The sequence below is a fragment of the Scyliorhinus torazame genome, chromosome 5 (genome assembly GCF_047496885.1).
Source record: "Scyliorhinus torazame isolate Kashiwa2021f chromosome 5, sScyTor2.1, whole genome shotgun sequence".
Lineage (NCBI taxonomy): Eukaryota > Metazoa > Chordata > Chondrichthyes > Carcharhiniformes > Scyliorhinidae > Scyliorhinus > Scyliorhinus torazame.
The window spans coordinates 187,626,727-187,635,203 of record NC_092711.1 but is presented as its reverse complement, the minus strand read 5'-3'; positions in this window follow the sequence as shown (position 1 = coordinate 187,635,203).

Genomic DNA, 8,477 nt, shown 5'->3' with positions numbered 1-8,477 from the left:
CTACAAACTTAATATTTTTCCCATTTGAGGAATTCCACCACATCCCCCAGCCTGGGTCGTTTCACTGACTTCCACCCTTGTAGAATTCGACACCAGGCAATCAGAGTGGTGAAGAACACCACATCGGCCCCCTCCCCTCCAGTAGCTCCGGCAGCTCCCACACTCCGGATGTCGCCAAACGCGGACATCTCGCCATCTTCAGCCTGATGATCTCTGACAGTGCTTCAAGAATTGGGCTCCAGAAACCCACTAATCTCGGGCATGACCAAAACATGTGGACATCATTCACCGCCCTCCTCCACATCACTCACAATTGTCCTCTACCTCCGGGAAAAACCTACTCATATGTGCCCGTGTCATATGAGCCCTATGCACCACTTTAAACTGTACCAGGCTCATCCTAGCACAGACGATGTCGCATTTACCTGGTGCATAATTTCACTCCAAACCCTCCATCCCAATTCCATTCACAGCTCTTCCTCCCACTTTCGCTTTACTTCCTCAACTGGCGCCTTCTCCGTGTCCACCAACCACCCATGAATGGCCGCAATCCTCCCATCCCCCAGCTTGTCCTACGTTAATAACCTATCCAGCAAGATATGTTCCAGCAATTGAGGAAACAATGGTAACTCCTTCCTCACAAAGTCCCGCACCTGTATCAACCTAAACTCACTCCCGCTCAGCAACTCCTAGCTCTCCTGTAACTGTCTCAACCCTACAAACTTCCTTTCCACAAACAGGTCCCTCACCCGCTCCACCCCTTCTCTTTGCCAATGTCTGCACCTCACATTTATCCATCCTGGAGTGAATCTGTGATTACCACATATTAGGGCCAGTACCAACAAACCCCCCACACCACCCCCCCTGCCAAAGTGCTGCCTCAACTAATTCCAAAACCTTCAGCGATGATGCCACCACCTGGCTCACGGTATAATTATTCAGGGAGAATTGGAGGGAGGCCATAGCCAGGGCCCTCAAACACTCCCCCACACAAAAAGCCTCCTCCACCTGCACATCCCCCACCCGCCAACTCCTCTGTAAAAAAAACTTCCAATTCCACGGCGTCTTGCCGTCCCATACAAATGTCGATATTAATCTGTCCATTTTTCGGATGAACGCCTTTATTGGGCCGGGATGGGTGGTTGCATTGGATAACAAACTAAACCCTCAGAAGGCGTTCATCTTGACCGTCTGCACCCTCCCAGCCAGTGATAGCAGGTGGGCATGCCACCTCTTCAGATCTCCTTTCACTCCCTCCACCAAGCCGGCCAGCTTCCACTTCTGCATCGAGGCCCAGTCATGGTCCACCTGAATACATAAATATCTGAACCTATTGCTGGCCAGCCTGAATGATAGAGCACTAAAATAGTGCCCTGGACACTCGCTGGAAATACTTCACTTTTTACCACATTGAATTTTTATCCTGAAAACTTCCCCAATGTGCCCATTATCCCCTCCATGCATTCCAATAGTTTGGAAATAAGTCATCTCTGCCTCCCTTACAATAGGCCACCACTCGCGATGACCTGAGCGCAATGGCAAAAGGTTCGATAGCCAGTGCAACCAGCAGCGGGGACAGCAGGCACCCCTGCCTCGTGCCCTACACCAGTGTTTTTCAAACTTTTTCCAGGGACCCATTTTTACCAACCAGCCAACCTTCAGGACTCACACCGGCTGACCTTCGGGACCCATGCCAGCCAACCTTCGCAACCCATGCCAGCATACCTTCTGGACCCATGCCGGCCGACCTTCGCGACCCATGCCGGCCGACATTCGCGACCCATGCCACCCGAACTTCACAATGCACGATTTTCGCTTCCCTTTAATGCGACAGGTGAGCTTGCTTGGTCCTCTCGATCTCACTTGCTTTGTCATTCAATGATACATTTCTGTACAGGTTGATAATCAGATAATCACACCACCACTGCTTTGTCCTATTATGGCCTCTCCTGAACAGCTCACACCACTACTGCTTTGTCCTGATGTGGATTCTCCCGAGTCACTCTCTCCATCAGGTTTATTTGTGAGATCCTGGCCTGTTTGTATCTCTGGTCCTCTCTTCTTTATTACAAAATGATCCATTTTAAATTTTACTGTCCTGTTGCTTGCTGCTGACAAAATGGAGGAATCGCAATCATGGCCAGAGCACGTGTTCGGGTCGCGTGACTTGCTCTCTGCCGTTGCTTCAGGCAGGAAGACTGCATTGAATATTTTTTTAAAACTTCTCCTTGGTCAGCGCGCTGATGTCAGGAGGAGGCGGTGTTTCTCGCTGGGCTCCGGGCATGCACACTGATGACCGGGCACACATGTGCAGCATGCCCGCATTCTGAAAGCAGGTCGCAGCCATCATTTTTAAAGCCAGTCGCAGCCAGCATTTGTACAAGCTTGCTGCTGCAGTCATTGCGCATTAATTATCGCGATCGAGAACGTCGCGATGGATGACTCCATGACCGGCGGAGTCATCAATTCCCTGATCCTCTGGGCCAGGAATCATATGGACGAGAATCACTACAGGTTGTGACAAGCATGGCCCTTACACAGAGGACCCTGCAGTGGCCAAGGGAATAATTCATAATGGATGTTCCCCCACAAAGTCTATCTGAGGGCCACCCTCCACAAGAGACTGCTTAAATAAGGAGACCCCCTACAGAGGCCCCTAAATAAGGAGAACCCCCAGAAGAGAGACCCCCTGCCTGGAAGCGAAAGAGCTGTCCAGAGAGAGGCAGTGAAAAACGTTACTGCTTTAACACTAACCTGGGCAATACACATGCTGGCTCATCACTGGAAGCAGCACATGCAATTAATTCCTGGAAGTGAAAATCATTTAGCTGTGTTTAAACCCTCTTAGATGTTTGAGCTGCAAGCCATTCATTCGTTTCTCTTTGATATTGATTATACTAGGCTGTGATTGACAGCTTTTGCACAAGCAGCTGTCAGAATTGTTCCATTCATCTCCCTTCACTGTCGAGTAATTCTGAAGTGCTCACAATGTTTATAAACATCAAGTTTTGATTGGAAGGCCCAGGGCCACTTCAAATATAATTAAGTGCTTTCCAATCACCTCCCTTCACGTTTGAGTGATTTTGAAGTGGTCAGCTGGAAATTGACAGCACTTAAATCTGTTTGAAGTTGGGGGGGAGGAAGGCAGCTGTGGTGTCGCGCTATCGGGCCGCCTGCTCAAAATGGCGGCCCAATAGTCGGAACCCCTCTCCATGCATAGATTTGATTGGCGAGGGATTGGGAATCGCTTCCTCATTTAAATCAGGTGCAATTACATTGGGCAGCAACAGCGGAAAGAGTACAGGGATGGATAAAGGAACCGGAAGCCGAATGGGTAAGAATGGAGGAGAGTGAGTAAATTTAAGGGGGAGCTAGACAAATTTGTAATAGGTAATGGGTTGAAGGGTTATGGAGAACGGGCAGTGAGGATTCTTTTGCAGCCAGTTCGGATGAAATGATCAGTCGAACACCTCGTAACTTTAACAGCTGTTTATTTCTCCACGCCGGGGCTAGGACCACTGTGTCTCTCAAGAGTCACAATAGCAAGCCCAAGCCAATACATCTAACAGCAGTTCTTGTACAGTTTTTGGCTCATTTCTGAGGGCAGCTCCCTCGCATTCCTATCTGTGCTCTCAGCTCAATTATAATTCAGCCCCCCTCAATTATAATTATCTTTAAGCCTAGTGCACCCATTCCCAAGGCCGTTACTGCAATTTGTCTGGTTCAAAAACAAGTGACCTCAGCCTGTCTTGGCATTCCTTCACACAAAGCTTTATCTAACATTTTGTTTTTCCCCTAAAGTTTGATTCGAGCGCCAGACTACGTCATTCTATAGCTTGAGCCTGCTTGAGCCATATTCTCATTTATCGATCATCAGCCAAACTCTCAGCAGGACGGTGGAGTTGAGGATAGGATGGGATCAGCCATGGTTACATTGAGGGTATTTAAGTTCGAGAAGCTAAATTGTCTACTCCTGCTCCTAGGTCATGTGTTCTGGGGAGGAGATGCCCTGGCTGATTTCGCAATCCAGCTCTTGGTCTGTAGCATTGTAGGTAGCAGATGAGAAATATATCAGCCATGGTGGAATGTCGGAGCAGACTCGATGGGCCGTATGGCCTAATTCTGCTCCTATATCTTATGAACATATTATGAACTGACCCTCCTGACATCCGCACATGACCCACCCATGGGTCGTGACCCAGGCTTTGTAAATGACTGCCCTATACGACCGAACATCTCCAGGACTCATCGAGTTAGCCTTTGCGTTAGCAGTAGTGGCCGCATACAGTAACCGCACCCAGGAAATAAGCATAGTCCCGAACCCAAAACTTCCTTGGGCCTAGAAGAAATACTTCCTTTCTACTCTATCAAACCTTCTCCGTGTCCATCAACACAATAAGCTCCAGCACCTTACCCTTCCACGGAGTCACAACCACATTCAACAACGCCTAATATTGCTCAACAGCTGCTCTTTCACAAAACCATCTGATCTTCTGAGACCACCTCCAGCATACACATCTCCATCTGGATAGCCAACACCATAGCCAACACCTTCATGTCTGTGTTTCATAGGGAGGTGGGCCTGTATGACCCGTACTCCACCGGGTCCTAATCTACTTGGGGATTAAAGCAATCAATGCCTAAGCCAACATGGCTGGCAGCTTCCCCCATGCCAATGAATCATTAAACATCTCAAAAAGATGTGGGGCCAACTCCGTCGCAAACTATTTGTAAAAATCAACCCAGAAGCCATCCTGCTCCAGCTCCTTCCCCAATTGCATCGACCCAATTGACTCCTTTAACCCCAGCGACGCCTCCAGTCCTGTCCTTTCCACCTCTCTACTACTGGGAACACCGGCCCATCCAAAAAACATCCCATCTTGTCCTCCACCCATCGAGGCTCCAATCTGTACAGCCCCCTCTAAAAGGTCTCAAATGCCGCATTAATTTTCTCCAGTGTCATCACTAAATCCATCCTCCACGAGGGCCTCTGTGCCCCGCCCGCACCAAGCCTTGCATCCATGTGGTGCGGCACGTATTCCAAGACCACAATCCCAGCATTTTCCTTGCCTAGTATCCCAGGAGCACCGATTTCCCTCCTACAAAATAATCTATACCCAATGCACATGGGAGAAGTAGGAGAACTCCTTTCGTTCCGGATGTCTGAATCTCCCACATCTGGTCCATGAACACCCCCACCCCCTTCACCATTCCCAACCTGGCAGGTGACTTTGGACTCAACCTATCCATCCGAGAAACGAACATACAGTTGAAATCACCCCCCATTATTAATTGATGCAAATCCAGGTCCGGGGTGGCCACTACGATCCTCATAATAAATTCTGCATCATCCCAGTTGAGCACATAGACATTTACCAACACAACCGGTGCTCCCTCCAAAACCCTGCTCCCTCTGAAATACCACTCACCATCACCCACTGGGTCCCGCCCTTCACTGGCCACCACAAACACCACCCTCTTGCTAAATAGGATCGCAACCCCTCTCGACTTGGAATTGAACCCCGAATGAAACGTCTGACCCATCTACCCCTTCTTCAACCTCAGGTCCTTCGCCTGCAGACAAACTACCTCCGTCTTTAAACTTTTCAGGTGCGCAAACACTCACTTCACTGGACCATTCAACCCCCGTACATTCCAAGTCACTAGCCTCTTAACTTCATCCCCTCCATTTGGGCATCCCAATCCATCACAAACTCTACCTGCCCACAATCCTCTTTATTGTCCTGGTATATTCAAAATGGCCACACCCTCCTTTTTCGCCGACCTCTACCCAAAGAGCTCCCTGCTTCACAGTATATGTTGCAGCATGTTGGAACGCCACAGGCTTGATAGATGAAGAAGCCTGTATCTGGTGGACATGTTAAAGCCACGCCAATGGTATACACTTTATATGTCAAATGGTCACTTCTTTATGAACAAGAACAGTATCAAAGTGAAGCTGCATGTAGCATTCCATTTGCTGACCGTAATCTCCTTTTCAAACCTCCATCACAATATTCAAACCCAGAAAGTTGACGTTCTTGCTGTGTTCACTGCACTTCAAACCAGCAGTTGAAATTTGCCATCTATTCTGACAGCGGACATCCAGTGACGTCATGTGAGAGCAAGACACACGGAAGGTGGCTCCTGGCAGGGTCATTGTTTCTGATCCCTTTTACCCATTTTTCAAGGGGGATTTTGGTGTTCAAACCCAGTTAGTTGAGTTGGACAATCGCCCGATGGAGGCAAGTCAAAAGCGTCGACAAAGAAGCCCAATGCGAAGAATATTCAGGAGGGTAGCCCGTTGAAAGAACCTGAAGGAGGGAAGATGGCTGCCCTGCCCAGTACATTGGACACGCTGGCTGTGGTGATGGCACAGGAACTGGAAAATTCGGTAAGCAGATGGACAGGCATTTCAAGCGGAAGGGCCTGGAGATAAAGAACTCATTTAAAGCCACTGATGAAGAGGCTTTGGGCCCGATTCGCGAACAGCTTATAAAGACCTTGAATGTGGTGAAAGCGTAAGGTGAGATGTTGAAAGGTGTGGAGGAAACCTTGTTGCAGCATATAGGGTGATTTGCCTTGTTGGAAGCAGAGTTGCTGCTCGTGCCGGACAGCAACTAGGGCCTGAGGTTAAAAATGGAAGATCTTGAGACAGGTTGAACCTCAGGTTGGTGGGGATGCCAGAGGGAGTGGAGGGCTCAAGGCCAACTGGGGAGATTTCATAGAATTTACAGTGCAGAAGGAGGCCATTTGGCCCATCGAGTCTGCACCGGCTCTTAGAAAGAGCACCCCACCCAAGGTCCACACCTCCATCCTAACCCAGTAACTACACCCAACACTAAGGGCAATTTTGGACACTATGGGCAATTTCACATGGCCAATCCACCTAACCCGCACATCTTTGGATTGTGGGAGGAAACCGGAGCACCCGGAGGAAACCCACACACACACGGGGAGGATGTGCAGACTCCACACAGACAGTGACCCAAGCCGGAGTCGAACCTGGGACCCTGGAGCTGTGAAGCAATTGTGCTATCCACAATGCTGCTGTGCTGCCCCGTGATGTTCTCTCGGCTGATGGGAGGGGATGAGTTGTTTTCCCCTTTGAAGCTGGATAGAGCTTTTTGGGTGCTCCGGCAGAAGCCAGGGCCGAATGAGCCACCGGAGCATGGCCAATCCACCTAAGCAGCACATCTTTGGGTTGTGGGGGAGAAACCCACGCAGACACGGGGAGAATCTGCAAACTCCACACGGACAGTGACCCAAGGCCAGGATTCAAACCTGGGTCCTCAGCGCTGTAGTCCCAGTGCAACCACTGCGCTGCCCTACCAGGGGTGGGGCTGGATGCCATCTTAGGTGGGCCCGGATCCAGGAATTTGTGCAGGAGTATTGCACCATGCTGAGGATGGCTGACTCGAGGAGGAGGGGGACGAGAGACCCCACACGAGCTTAGTCACCTGGAACATGTGGTGCCTGGGTGGGGCTTGGAGTGGGGGCGGGTGTGAAGAGGGCAACTGTTTATTTTTTCTCATTTAAAGGGTTTGGGGGCCAAAGTGGTGTTCCTGCATGAAGCTTACCTGTGGGTCGGGACCAGACCAGAATACGGAAGGCCTGGGTGCGCCAGGGTTTCTACTGAGGGTTTGACCCGGGGGGGGGGTCGCAAATTTGGTCAGCGAGAGGTTTGTCTTTAGGTGGCGTCGGTCCTGGCCAATCAGAGGGGTCATTATGTGATGGATACCGGTACACTGGAGGGAAGGCTGTGGTGTTGGTGAATGTTTATGCCCCAAATTGGGACAATATTAAGTTTATGGGATGTTTGCTGGCTGCATTAGATACACACCAATTGATTTTGAGGGGGGATTTTAATTGCATGTTGGATCTGAAGTCGGTTTGTTCCAGGCTGAGGTCGTTAGTCTCTTCGGAAATTGTGACGGTGTTAGCTGCATTCATGGAGGAGACAGGAGGGGCGGACCCATGGCAGTTTATGCACCCGGGGGGGTAAGGAGTTTTGTTTTATTCACAAGTACACAAGGTTTACTCAAGGATTGACTTTTTGTCCTGGGTGGGACACTGCTCCCTGGTGTGAAAAAGGCGATGGTTATTTCCGACCACTTGGTGGACTTGATGTTAGAGGCGGGCCGGGCGCACAGATGGAGGCTGGATGTGGGACGTCAATAAGATTGCTCAGGCCATAAAGAAGTACGTGAAATTGAACGAGAATGGAATGGTCCGCCCTCTACTTTGTGGTCGGCGTTAAGTTGGTGATGGGGAGGGTGATCATCTCATACAAGGCATACATAGATAGGGAGGCCAGGAAGGAACATCAGGAGCTGTTAAGGTTGGAGCTTTGTATCCCGGACGTAGTGGGGAGGATCAAACAGGCTTTGTGGAGGGCAGAAAACTGTCATCCAATGTGACAATGGCGGCTACCTGGCAGTGGGACGGGAATCAGAGATAATCATGTCTCTGGATGC